Source organism: Sparus aurata, chromosome 10, assembly GCF_900880675.1.
Source record: "Sparus aurata chromosome 10, fSpaAur1.1, whole genome shotgun sequence".
NCBI lineage: Eukaryota > Metazoa > Chordata > Actinopteri > Spariformes > Sparidae > Sparus > Sparus aurata.
In genome coordinates this window covers 3329232-3342860 of record NC_044196.1, presented here as the reverse complement: position 1 = coordinate 3342860, position 13629 = coordinate 3329232, and the positions used below count along the sequence as shown (strand labels likewise).

Sequence of the window (13629 nt, the reverse complement as noted above, 5' to 3'; positions counted from 1 at the left end):
TTTATTTGGATTGTTTCTTCTTGTACAAATGCTGTCTGCAACACTGGCACTCTGACACAGTCAAATCTGTTTGCTTCCCCTCTCACACATCTGCCACTTATCACCTGTGTCTTACCTTAATGCCTTTCCTGTGATAATGGCCCATCTACAGTAGTGTCACCATACTTCCATCTCCTATTAATTGAGATCACATTGTATGGTCACTTATTCCTAATATGTACTGTTTCACATGAAACCTCAAATACAAGACATTGATTGCATGAGATAAAGTTGTCTGTATGAGTTTGTAAATGGCAGCCCATGTCCTTGTGTACTGTGATTAAATTCAGTATATATACGTCAACCATATGTTGCCACCCCTCAAAAATTCCTGCCCCCCTCTCGCCACCCCATAAATATGTTTCTAGATCCGCCCCTGGATCCGGACCTGATGGATATGTTCATCCTGATATCACGAGCGTTTCGTCAGCACACGTCATCATCGGTCGGAGCAGATCAGAGAGATTAAAACAGCTGATCAGTCTGTTGAGTTAACGGCCGCTGTGATGGCGGCTTTGAAAGGCACGAGCACGCACGGAACTTCCTGTTTGAGAAAGGCTCGCTTTCTACTTTACAAAATAAAAGTCTGTCTACACTCTGAGCTGAAGAATACATGATAAAAGTTGTAATAGGGGAACAAATTCACAAATGTCACAAAATAAAGAGAAACACTAAAACATCCCTCATTAATCTGAAGTGGTTTATTTACAGGTCCAGAACTTTAATGGCGTCTGACCACAGTTAGAAACTTCAGACCAAACCTTCGATGGAAATACTCACCAAAAGTCACATATATATACATATAATGCATAAACTAATTATTGCTGTAAGCTTTTAGAATAAAAAGATGATTTAATCAATGAATAAATGGACATTCTTTCATATTTTAACTTTGTGGTACTCTGATGGTACAAAGGTTTCTTGCTGCATAAGTCCTGTCAACAGCTCCATGTGGGTCTTTGTTCACATTTGTTTTATATTTTATCATCTTTAATGAAAATGTTTTATCATTTTTGACCAATAACTCAATATTTTGCTTAAAACTTCTGTCAGTAAAATGTAATGAACCCAGTTCATGCAGCAAGCTTTGCTCCTGGTGTTATAATAAAGGCAGATTCAGGGTTTACTGAGGTTCTGAAGCTGTAATCTACACAAGTGGCCTCACAGAGACTCCAGCAGTGAAGAGAGGCTCCAGAGGAGGAGGATGATCCCAGAAGAGCAGCAGCCGGCTGGTCAGGAGGGACTGCAACAGCCCAGCAGCTCAGTGTATTAAAAAGGGAAACTTCAGGTCACAACTCAGGTTTTATTTGCAGCTGCTGTGAACCGGAGGAGAAGCCGGAGAGTGAGATGCTCCCAGCTAGCTTTAGTTTCTCACACACCTTCATATACAGACATGAAGATCAAATCTGACTTAATTATATCATATTATATTATAGTGCTTTCACAGAGTTTATGAAAGAAATGGGCTTTAAACAGAGCACATCAGACCCATGTGTGTTTGTAAGATCTGGACAGGAGCTAGAAATACTAGCTGTGTATGTTGATGATCTGATCTTGATCACAGAATCAACAGAAAGCGTGGATGAGTTGAAACAACCTTTCAAGAAGCGCTACAAGATGAAGGACATGGGGAGCTGTCCTATATCCTGGCATCTCTGTTGTCCAAGACAAAGCAAAGAACTGTGTCTTTCTTCATCAGAAGCATCACATTGAAACCATTCGTCAGAACCCCATTGCAACCCCTGCTGATGCAAATGTAAAGTTGAGAAAAGATGATGGTGTCAGTAAACCCGTGAAGCCCAAGCACTTATCAGTCCATGGTAGGTAGTTTACTGTACGCTGCAATGGCCACACCACCAGACATAGCACAAGCAGTGAGTGTTGTGTCAAAGTTCAATGCAAATCCAAATGCTGCATATCTGACGGCTGTGAAGAGAATGTTTCCATACTTGATGGGTACAGTGAACGTTGCCCTCAAGTATGAGCAGTCAGAGTCAGGAACTGTGATTGGTTTCTCAGATGCTGATTGGGCCGGAGATCAGGACGACCGTCGCTCAACAACTGGTAATATATTGTTCCTGAGTTGGTTCAGCAAGAAACAGGCAACTGTTGCACTTTCAACAGCAGAAGCTGAGTATGTGGCACTCAGCCAAGCAGCTCAAGAAGGTACCTGGCTGAAGAGATGCTGACTGATCTTGGAATGAGTGATTCACCTACAGTGACCATGGAGGACAATCAAGGAGACATCGCAATCACAAAGAATCCTGTCAGTCATTCTAAACATAAAAACAGACTAAACACATAGACATTCACTACCATTACATTGGTGAATGTGTGCAGAATGGGCAAATACGAGTGCAGTATTGTCCAACAGTTGATATGAAGGCAGATATGTTGACCAAGCCACTGACAAGACAAAAGTTTGAGTACCTCAGAGGAGAGATTGGACTTTACCCTGTTTAAGTCTGCCTAATATGCTTACTGTACTGTTTACTGCTCAATATGTTATGGAACCTGTAAGCAAGGTAAAAAGAAGTAAGGAAAACAAATCTTGCAAGTTTGAAAGGATTTATTATTTTTGACATTATTTGTGAGGTCAAGCACTGATCTTAGTTGTGGAAATTGCTCAAGTGCTTAAATGCTGTAAAATTAAGTGGGAGTGTAAAAACAGTAATTTGACAGTGTTGAGAAGGCGTTGTACCGCCACCTAGTGACTGCTTTTGAAAAGTGTTTTCTGTTCTGAATCAAGACACGTGAAATAACGACACTCACACATCTTCATGTACACAGACATGAAGATCAAATCTGATGGATCAGAGTCACTTTTCAATTATATAATATTTATTATCTTATTATTTTATATTGTATTATATTATATTATATTATATTATACAGTATATATGGAGCACGTACATGTAGATAGTTCTCTATAAATTAATCTAGTGGCTGAATTAGAGGTAGCTGTGCTCTTCATATCAAACACACTCATTATGTAACTTATGTAGGCTACTTCTTGGAGAAAGTCCCCAGACTCCCTTAAAAAATGTCTCAGTTTAGTGAGTTGTTGAGTTAAGAGACACTTTATAAACTCTGTGAAACTCTGTCTACATCACTTTCTGAACTATTTAAGCCTTCTTGTTCATTCGGCAAATGTTTTACATGAAGATATTCCTTTCTTTGTGTTAAAATAACGACATGTTTTACATGTTAGAATGAAAACAGAGGAGGTTCGGTTAACGCGCAGCTGCGAGGTTTGTCCCAGTGGAGTTGCCGTAGCAAACCGTCAGAGGCTCGCGCTGCGCTGCGCCGCTCAGATCGCTTTTCTTCTGATTATTGATGATCGATTAGAGATGAGCCGTCCACGGTAGTGACGTAGTGACAGTCTGGATGTGTTAGTGCTTTTGTACTTTCAGTTAATATTCTGTTGGGAAATCTGTTTGATGGTTTGCGATACTGCAGGATTATGTTTCGATCCGATACCGAGTAAATACAGCGCCGTTATCGCCAACACCGATACTTTTTGATAATTAAAGTGGCTGTATCATAAATTTGTTAAATCTGAATGAATTTTCATGACCTTTAAATGTTTTTGTGATTTTTCCTTTGGAGTATTAATTAGATAAAACCCAGAACAGAATTTGGGCAACGATTTGTAAATAGAAAATACTTTATCAACATAATAAAAGTTTTTGTTCAGAAACAACAGAACAGTAACAAAACATTTTTCCCCATACATTGTCATTTTCAGAAACTCTTGGGGAATTGGCTAAGTGAAATAATAAGATAATTAAGTCTGTAGTACAACTACTTGCAGTTTATATATAGTAATCATACAGTATCTCTTTCACAGTCAATATTTCAATTGGATAAATGTTATCAAGTTCTGAGCATTATTTATACTTTTTGAGTTGCTCGCTCCTCATTGGTCAGCCAGGGTTTCTGGTTTTATGACACAGACATCTTCTATGCATTTGTGTTTGTATCCAGTTACAGCTTCTGCATTCTGCTCCACATTGACTGTTTGCTGGCCAGTGGCTGTAACTTTAAACATAAAGCAGACAGAACATTCAAAGCAGTCCTGCAACACACTTATGCCCAGTCAGAGGAGCCCAGGTGGGGCGGCGGACTGCTTTAAAAGCCCCCTTGATGTTAGTGTACTGATGGTGTAGTCTGTAAACTCCCCGAGTCACAGAATCTCATGTTGGTGATGTTGGACTCGAGCTCCTCTACCTTCACTTCAGTCTATGTGTCATCCGAGTCCTGCGTGATCTTTTAAGGAAGCGATAGGAGAAGATATTCGGTCTCAAATCAATGTCAAATCACGAAGTCTGCCAGCCCTTTCTGTCCCTGACCCAGTCTATTATACTATATAGAGTTGAATAGTGCATGAATGTGTTCTTCCATTGGATTGGTCCGTTGGCTCTCGACCTTTAACAGGATTGGCTCGTGGATCTGACTCCATCTCCCGCCTCGTTACTATCTGACTCCATGTGACCTCCACGTGCAGCTGCTGCCGGTAGTCCTGGCTGTGTTTCCTCTTTCTCTGCAAAAAGAGCAGAACCTACACTTCCAGTTCCTAACTGCAGAAACTGCTGCCCTTTGGTTGACATTTCCGATACCTTATAATCTTATATTATCCCGCTGCCTGGGTAGCTGGCTAATATGGTGAAAGTACAGCAGCTCTTGTTCTACTTTATGTTGATGTAGCTATTGTAATGAAAAGCACGGGCGCTCGTGTATTGATTAACTGATATTTTATTCCAAAAGTCGTCATAAAATAAAGGGAACCACCACATTTAACAGCCTGGAGGCTGCAAGTAGATAAACCCGGTAGAAACAGTGCCCGCCCGTATGCGACACTCCTTGAAGTACAGCCAACGCACCCGCAAAGAAGCGGGGATAATCTGATTGGTCAACAGTAGCCAGTCTTCTATTGGTTGACAGTGTTGATACACAAGAAAAATCCGTGAGCAGAGGAGAGATCCGAGAGCAGAACTTGACCTGTGTGCAGGTGTGTGTTCTGAGTGCGTGCGCTTAGATCTGAGCGCGCAGAGGGCACATTTGAATGCGAGCGACAGGAAACGCAGAGAAGGAACAGTGCAAATTATCACCACAGCTGTCCTTCTGTCAAACCTCACTGTTCTATTGAAATAAAAAAAAATCTATACAAAAAAAGAAAACAAAATGAATAAAGAAAAACATGCACTTACTTAACCTGGGAGGTGTGTCCTGGTATAGTTCAGTTCAAACCAGTGATCATTTCCCATTCATTTTAAATATTCTACTGATATAAAATGTATCAAATGTAACAAAACAAACAAACAAACAAAATACCAAAAACAGTGAGAAAACAATTAACTAAACTAATAAAAATTTGTACAAAAATGCGTTATTTTTGCCATTCATTGCCGTCTATCTTCACAATTTAACACATTTTTTGACTTTTTATCTAAGAGTTAAAAAGCTCAGATCCTTTCACCTACATATAAATATCAAGATCATCAAAATGTGATTATCCAATCTCAATCCAGGTCAGATACCAAGTCTAATGGCTTTCAATGGCGGTTGTATTGGAAATTGGCGGCCATATTGGATTTTTTTTGTGTGGCTAACAGGCTTTTTGGAAAAAGTGGTTCCCAAAGAATATTTGTGCCAAGTTTGATGCTTGTATCACAAAGTGAACGATTATCTCACTAATCTGCCGGACTATTGTGGGAAGCATTTTGGAACTTCTGCAAAACTGAAACTGCACGAGAAACTTCACTCAGAGCGAGACAAAGCGTTTCTCTGTGACGTTTGCTGCAAAACCTTCTACATGATAGGTGAGCTGAAGGTTCACCTGAGGACACACACCAAGGTGACGATCACCTGCACCGAGTGCGGCAAAGGCCTGTCATCTAAATAAGCTCTGAACAGACACATGATCGTCCACGCCAGGGAGAGGCCGTACCAGTGCTCAGAGTGCGGCCTGCGCTTCAATCGCATGAGCAACCTGACCGCACACATGAAAATCCACACGGGCGTCAAATCGTATGTCTGCAGGGTTTGTGGGAAAGCTTGTGGTCGCAAGACGTATCTGACGGTCCACATCAGGACGCACAGCGGAGAGAGACCGTACGAGTGCACCGTCTGTGAGAGAGCCTTCAGTCAGAGCCACTGTCTGAAGACACACATGAAGAGCCACCAGGAGGTGGAGAAGGCAGCGGAGGACGGACTCAAGTCCAGCTGAAGTGTCTGACTTTTCTTATTCTTCTTTTAGATTTTGATGCTCTGGAAGCTTTGCAGACAAATGTTCCGAGGCAGAGCCGGCCCAAGGCATAAGCAAACTAAGCAGCTGCTTAGGGCCCCGTGACCACTAGAGGGCCCCCAAGAGCAATTCACTTAAAAAAGAAAAAAGTAATTATTTTTTTCCCATGTGTGAGTAATGATAATTCATATATTATCAAATGTACATACTTGTACAAAAAACAACAACAACAACAAAAACCCCAACAACAAAGAGTGTAGTTTCCTACTGTCTCTCTGCTCGAGATGTCAGAGCTCCGCTAGTGACGTGTGCAGTGCAGCCAACCGTGCAGTGCGCACGCAGCATCCAGGAGCTAGGAACAGGTGAAAGATGTTGCAAAAAAGGACTTACCCTTCAGGGGCAGAAAAAAGAAAAAGGAAGAAAGATAAAGACGACAAGATAAAGGTATGTCTTAGTGATGTAACATTTGTTGATATTTTGTTCCAAATATATTAGTCTATATTTCCGTAGAAAATTACAAATTTGCTAGCTAACATTAGTTCAAAACGTCTGACTAGGTTAGATAGCTTACTATTCAAGCTAACGTTTTTGTGTTTGTGTGATACTTTGAATAAGTTGATTTTCAGTGTATAAACATTATTCTGGGTCGCTTTTTGGCATCAAAACAACGTTTTTGATAACAGTGTTTGATAGCAAATGTTTAATAACTAACGTTAAATACAAACGCAGTGATGTTTGCTAGCAATATGGTTCTGCATTAATTAGATAATTTAGTTAACTAACTAGTTTGAGGTATGTTGTTTGCAGCTGTTTGCTGCAGAGCACAGTATATTATGTGAGTAAATAAACATATTCCTTTTACATCATCTCCCTGATATGCTCATACGTTATATGAAACCTCCTCAGGAGCACTGTTAAAATAATTTGGAGGAGGCACTGACTCAGCCCAGGGGCAATCCACCTCCTCAGGAGCAGCCAAGGCTGATGAATGAGGTGATCAAAAACTGTCACCATATATTTAATTTCTAGTCAAATTATCTCATTAAGATATACTAATATAAGATATAATCATATGACAAGGGATATTTTTTTTTTAATCTCAGGTCCATCTCTAACACAGCCTTTGATAGCTCAGTGCACTGCAGAACATTCTGAGATGATTTTTTTTTAATATAACATATAATTATATGACAAGGGACATGATTTTACACAAATCCATATTATTTCAAAACTTCTCAAACAATTTTCAGTTGTTCTACAGTTTGTTTTCTTATTACAAGCTATAGCTGTACTTTTTTAGAAAATAAGCTGCATCATTTTCAAGTTTAATATGACTATAACATGCTAGCTTGTTTTTCATCTTAGGTCCATCTCTATCCTCTGTGCCCACTGTCCCTTTTGTGTCTTCTGCAACCTCAGCTGTACCTGGTAAGTTAACAACAAAACAGCCTTTATAATTGCTCAGTGTACTGCAGAATATTCTGAGATCAATAATTTTGTCCAAAATATTATTGTAATTTCCCTGTAGGTCCTTCATCTTTGGTCATCGAGATTGATGTCGAGATAAATGTACTTTTTACTCCACTACATTTATTTAAAACACCGTTTTAGTTACTTTACAGATTACATGCTGCCTCAGAGCTGAATCAGCACTTTTTAAAATTCATTTATTTGATGAACAATCAGATTAAAAACAACTCTTATATTCATACAAATAATCTGAAAAGTGCTGAATGTACTTTAGTATTCAGTGAGAGAGTGGTGAGGAAAGGTGACAGTCTCAGTGTTATAAACTCAGCTATCAGTCTGGTTTCCTGCTCTACGTCCCTGACTGACCACATTAACTAGGCTGGTAGAGTCCATACAGCACTGACTGTATCACTAGCAGACTCTCTAGTCACCTGCAACCTGCAGAGTGCTACATACTGTCAGAAAAATGTGCGCTCTAGTAACACAGTCTTTCTTAACCTTCAGAGAGAAAGAATCACCAAAGAGAGTTCCTTTGATCAATAATCTTTTACTTGCAGCAAGGGGAGCAATCATACAAAGTAACAGGTTGTAAGGCTGTCTCTGCAGATCTCCACAGAATCATATTAAACAGCAACATTTATAGCATCGTCTTCACAGGTCACACCCAGTGATCGCGTAACAGTCACTGTTGAGGAACAAACATTCTTAGTTCATGTTTCTCATGTCACATTCTCAATGACAGGTGGTGTTCGTTTCAACTATTGTTAGTGGTTACATGCAGTGTTACGGAACAGCTTCGGTGATGATATGCTGGCTGTATATATACTGGCCTAGTCCTCCGGTCAGAGAAGACGCAACAACTTCTTCCCTTTAGATGACTTTATTATCTTCTATCCAAATGATCAGGACACTGTAGTATTTGTATGTGTGTGGTTTGTGATGTCTGCAGAGGACAACAACAATAAACTATATTAATAACAATTAACCTACAATACAGTGGCATTAATAAAATAACATTCATTACAATAGACATGAATAAGGTGTCATACTGCAAATCACCAATAGGGGTCAGTGTAAGATCATTAAACAACACTACAGCTTGGCGCAACAAGCCGGTCACGTGACCAAGCTAAGCTGAGACAGCCCATGCAGCTACCGGTCTGGTCAATTTGACACGCTAGCATCAATATGATAGCAGCCTCAATGAAGGACAGCTACACCGCTAAATAAACAGTCACAGAAGAAAATGAAATGTATGGTAATTAACTGAGTTACATGTTGGGCCGTCTATGTGTCATGGGGTTCAGTAATACATGCTAAATGGTAAGCTAACAAGCAAACCGAGTTTAGTAACCTGGTAATATTAGCTCTCATCACATATGAAATATAAACAATATCCACTCATCACGTAACTTACATCATCACCGACGCACACTGTTGCACAAAGGAATAAAGAAGAGCGCTGACGATCGGTGGAAGATAAACTCAACTAAACTGCACAGAAAGTGTCGAACACACTGCGCATGCGCAAACAGTCCATCAGTCTCTGCATGAAGCAGCTTGCTGTGACGTGTACTCCTCCTCCCAGCAGAAGATTCACAACATGCAGGTTAAACAATATATGCACCATACAGGAAACAGACTGCAACAACTCCTGAGACAGGATGTGGTATTCATTTAACCACTTCTCCTTTCACATACAAACACACAGGGTTATAGAAATGTCACACAAGAGTTTAACTAATATTGTTCCATCACATACCTCGTGTCAAACCTTCTCAAACACCTGTCTATGTTGCTGTAGCTCACAGACACGTCTCTCTGATAGAAACACCTGAGACAACTGCAGAACAGTCAGCACAGCCATCATGACACTTGTTCATCGAGGCTGTGTTACTGTGGTGACATCCAAAAATAAAGAACTAAGACAAGAGACGAGGACAGAAACACAGTGAACCACAGCTGTGGGCGTCACAGGAAGCAGCGTCTAACATGTGACTTACTGGAAACAGCTCAAAGTGAAAGTTGAGTTCAGTCCTGGTGTCAGTGGACGGTCAGCAGCAGCAAAGTGACGACTGGCTGTGAACTGATGTCCTCCATGTGTTTCTGAAGTGAAGCTCAGTAAAGAGGACTTTGTGCTTGTTGTAGTTGTGACAGGAAGATGAAGATGTTTGTGGTGTTTGTGATCCTCGTGCACGGTAAGATAATCTTCCTCCCTCTGATCTTAAAGACCGTGTAAAGCGGCAAAAAAAATGTGTTATGAGTTTGTAACACCAAAGAAACATGTCAATCATTGACCACTGAGCCAAATTTGAAAGATTAAAAAAATTGCTAAGTATATAAAATTAGGTCTCAAAATCATGGAAAAATAAGCACTTCTTTCTGCTGTGAAACGCTGGGGGCGTGTCAGTTAGAGGCGCTGGAACCACGCCCATGCAGCACGGGGGGGGGGGGGGGGGGGGAGGGGCGTGGCGTACACGTCATGTTAATGACGTCGGTGTCTCACTGGGACTGATAGGGGCGTGGCGTACACGTCATGTTAATGACGTCGGTGTCTCCCCAGGTGTTCCCCTGGTGTTCCCCTTGTCTATCTAAACCTGCAGACAGTTTATAATCATATAGATGCTGTTATAACGTGTAGTGATTGAGATCCTGACCCACTAAACATCCTGGAAAGTGACGGAGTGAAGTTGTTCGCGCTAAATTACATAATTATACATAATCACCATCAGTAAACAGGACGCTGTCTGACTCTGTCACTCGCGGGGACGGAGGCTGTTTTCTGGGGGACAGTTTCCTGAAGTCTCGGTCAGGAGGGCTGACGGTCACGGTGATTTATTTTCGTCAAACACTCAGTGAGTTAAACACTCTTGTGACAAGCGTGACAGACGCTGTTTTGTGAGCAGAAATGTGAGGAAGAGTCGGGAGGACAGGCGGAGGACGGACAGGAGGACAGACGCTTCTCCACATACAGCTGTGGGATTTGTTTTCCTCATGTAAGTTGCCAAAGACAGTTACAGTTACTACGTTACATTTGTTCGGTCCTGTAACGTTGCTTTGTGGGACATTTCTCTGTATTTAGTTGAGTGAAGGACCTGTGCAGTTATCAGACTGTCAGACCGACACGCCCTCGCTCCGCGCCTCCGGATTATCCGTTCACACTGGGACGGCTCACCAATAATGCGGCCCTGATACTACCTCCACATACCGCCGGTGGGACCCGCCGTCAGCGGGACGGAGAGGGTCGGCTGCGGCGCGGCCACATCATGCCGGTGGGACCCGCCGTCAGCGGGACGGAGAGGGTCAGCGGAAGTCAGCGGTGGCCACATCTCCTCCCGCCGACTCGTTGTCGGAGGTTAGCTGACTGGTTGGCTGGTTAGCTAGCTGCAAACTACTGTAAGCAATGCTATCCACGACTGGAGAGCGAGTGGGAGAACCGCTGAAGCTGACGCGCTGAACGGCCGGGTTAATGCAAATCATATCATTTGCATGATGTCTGACCCGCCCATTAAATCCTGAACACAGAAATGTTGAAAAAAATGTTGTTTGTGAGCCGAGCTCCAAAATTAAATTCTAAATGGTCGAATGGCTTTTACATGTTTTAAGGAAACACATTTATGACCTGTTTAATGTGTTTAGAAGAAAATGGCTGATTTTGCTTTACACGGACTTTAAGTACCTCAGAACACTTCTGAGGTACTTAACAGATTACATGCTGTGTCAGAGCTGAATCAGGCCTAACAAAAAAAAAGTTTGGTACCTGTTGGTTGTCAGTTGAGGTCATGGGTAGGTAGGGAATTTATTTTGTTTTATTTTTTCATTTCATTTTTCCAGTGGCAGCGAGTGATATGTAAAAAGCTGCTAGCTGCTATGCAAGCAACCATTGCTATGTTGTTACATAGTCACAAATATGGACATGACATCTACACATGGAGATAATATCGACATTATGTCTGCACTGCTCGATCGTTGCTTTTTGTAAACAAAACAAAGCAACAAGAAAAAAGTGTTTGCTTCTGTGGCTATAGTGGGATCTCAGCCGCTCCACCTTAGCCTAAAGGATTTTCTAGAAATAACCAGAGGTGAGTGGCTGCCTGCGGAAATATAAACTTTATACGGCTTTTCCACACTATTTGTAATGCTGTTACTGTGATGATAAAAAAACTCTTAAATATTGAATCTGTGTCTATAATAACCACACCCTGACATGTAAATGTGACATCTGTCTTGGTTTATTTAATTTAATTCTAAATATGGACAACTGACTGCATTTTATATGAATCAGAAACAGAAATACTTTATTGATCCACGATGAGAAATTGCAGCATTACAGCTGCTCCCATTCAAAGTCAAGAATATACAGAAGAATAGTAGTAGTAATAATAATGATAATAATGATAATAATAATGATGATGATGATAATAAACTATATATATGTTGCATATTTATGATAGAAGCCTACTGCAACTGTACTTTTATTTTACCATTAAATGTTGTTGTATACATGATCATATTTTATAATGTTCTGTCATGGAGTACATCACTTCACTGCTCACAGAAAAGAGAGCAGCTCACTGCCAGTTGCAGCTTCTTATCTTGATCTGCAGTCTTTGTACATTTTTTGTCATGATTGATTGTTATTATTAGTAGAAATTATCAAAAATCACAGTTACATGTCAGGATTCAGTTATTATACACAGATTCAATATTTAACTGTCATGTATCATCACAGTAACAGCGTTACATACATTAACAGCTGTAAACACATAAAAACATGATAACCGGTTTGGTGCGGACCTGTATACTGAACATATGAGGAGTAGTTAACGTTTATAATCTTCAGAACGTTACAGACGTTGTTTTTGTTTCCTATCTGTTTCCTGAATATATCCGTACGAGTGTGAATGTGTAAATGAGACATTAACTTATAGCACTTTGTAGAAGGAGCTTTATAAAGTTCACTCCACTGACTCTTATCAGTTCACGGAGCGGAGCTGCCGGCGACGTATCGCAGCCGCGGGCCAACCCGCTCAGTGAGGCGTCTTTGTCTCTGTGGATCTGTGTCGGTGTCTATGAACCGAGCTAGTTCCCGCCTCATCAGCACGAGCTGAACAATAAATCTAACACAGCAAGAGAGGCGGGACTTAAGGCAGAACAGCCAATCATCAGCCGGTCAGTCCCAAAGCCGGTGTCATGTTTGAAGCAGCAACAGCAGAGGGAGGAGAGAGGAGAGGAGGAGAGAAGGAGGGAGGAGAGAGGAGAGGAGACAGCTGCAGCGAGCGCAGACACAGAGCGGCCGGTGAAAGTGAGAGACTGTAGAAAGTGAGAGCAAAAACTGCAGAAAAAGTGTTGAACCGTCTCATGACCGTCTCAAGCTCATAAAATAATTTGAGTTGCACATAAATTGATTGGTCGGATTTTTTTTCAATCCTCAGCACATTTTAAATTCATTTATTTGATCAATTATATATCATATTCATACAAATAATCTGACATGTACAGAATATACTTAAGTGTATTTACTTGAGACTTGAGGATCACGCCTCACTTAAGCTCTGTAAATGTAGGAGGTGTTGGTGACAAAGCAATGTTTTGTTATTCATCCATCCATCCATTTTCGTCCGCTTAACCAAAATTCATGACTTGTTTTGTCATTTCTCTCAATTTTACCTCAAAATGTACTAAAATTAATGAAGAAATTCTCATGATAAACTCCAACTGGATCCTGATGAACTTCTGATGTTCAGTGAAGTTAAATATATTGTCTGGTTGTCTCATTAGCAGAATATCATGACTACATCATGTTGGGTGATTTCTTTCAGACATCTTGAGCTCATTATTTTGGTAATTTGGAAGTAATTTCACAGATACTG

General features: G+C 40.8%; 1 protein-coding gene and 1 long non-coding RNA gene across 2 annotated transcripts in view; one reads left to right on the top strand and one right to left on the bottom strand.

The window, feature by feature from the left end:
* Window positions 1-13629, top strand: part of LOC115590368 (butyrophilin-like protein 2) — a 231024-nt gene that overhangs the window by 177430 nt on the left and 39965 nt on the right. The gene's annotated exons all lie outside the window — the stretch shown is intronic.
* On the bottom strand, window positions 8284-9274 carry LOC115590123 (uncharacterized). Its single transcript, XR_003985688.1, has 2 exons — window positions 9174-9274; window positions 8284-8699 (listed from the first exon to the last, which is right to left on the bottom strand). It is a non-coding gene; the product is annotated as an uncharacterized LOC115590123 (long non-coding RNA).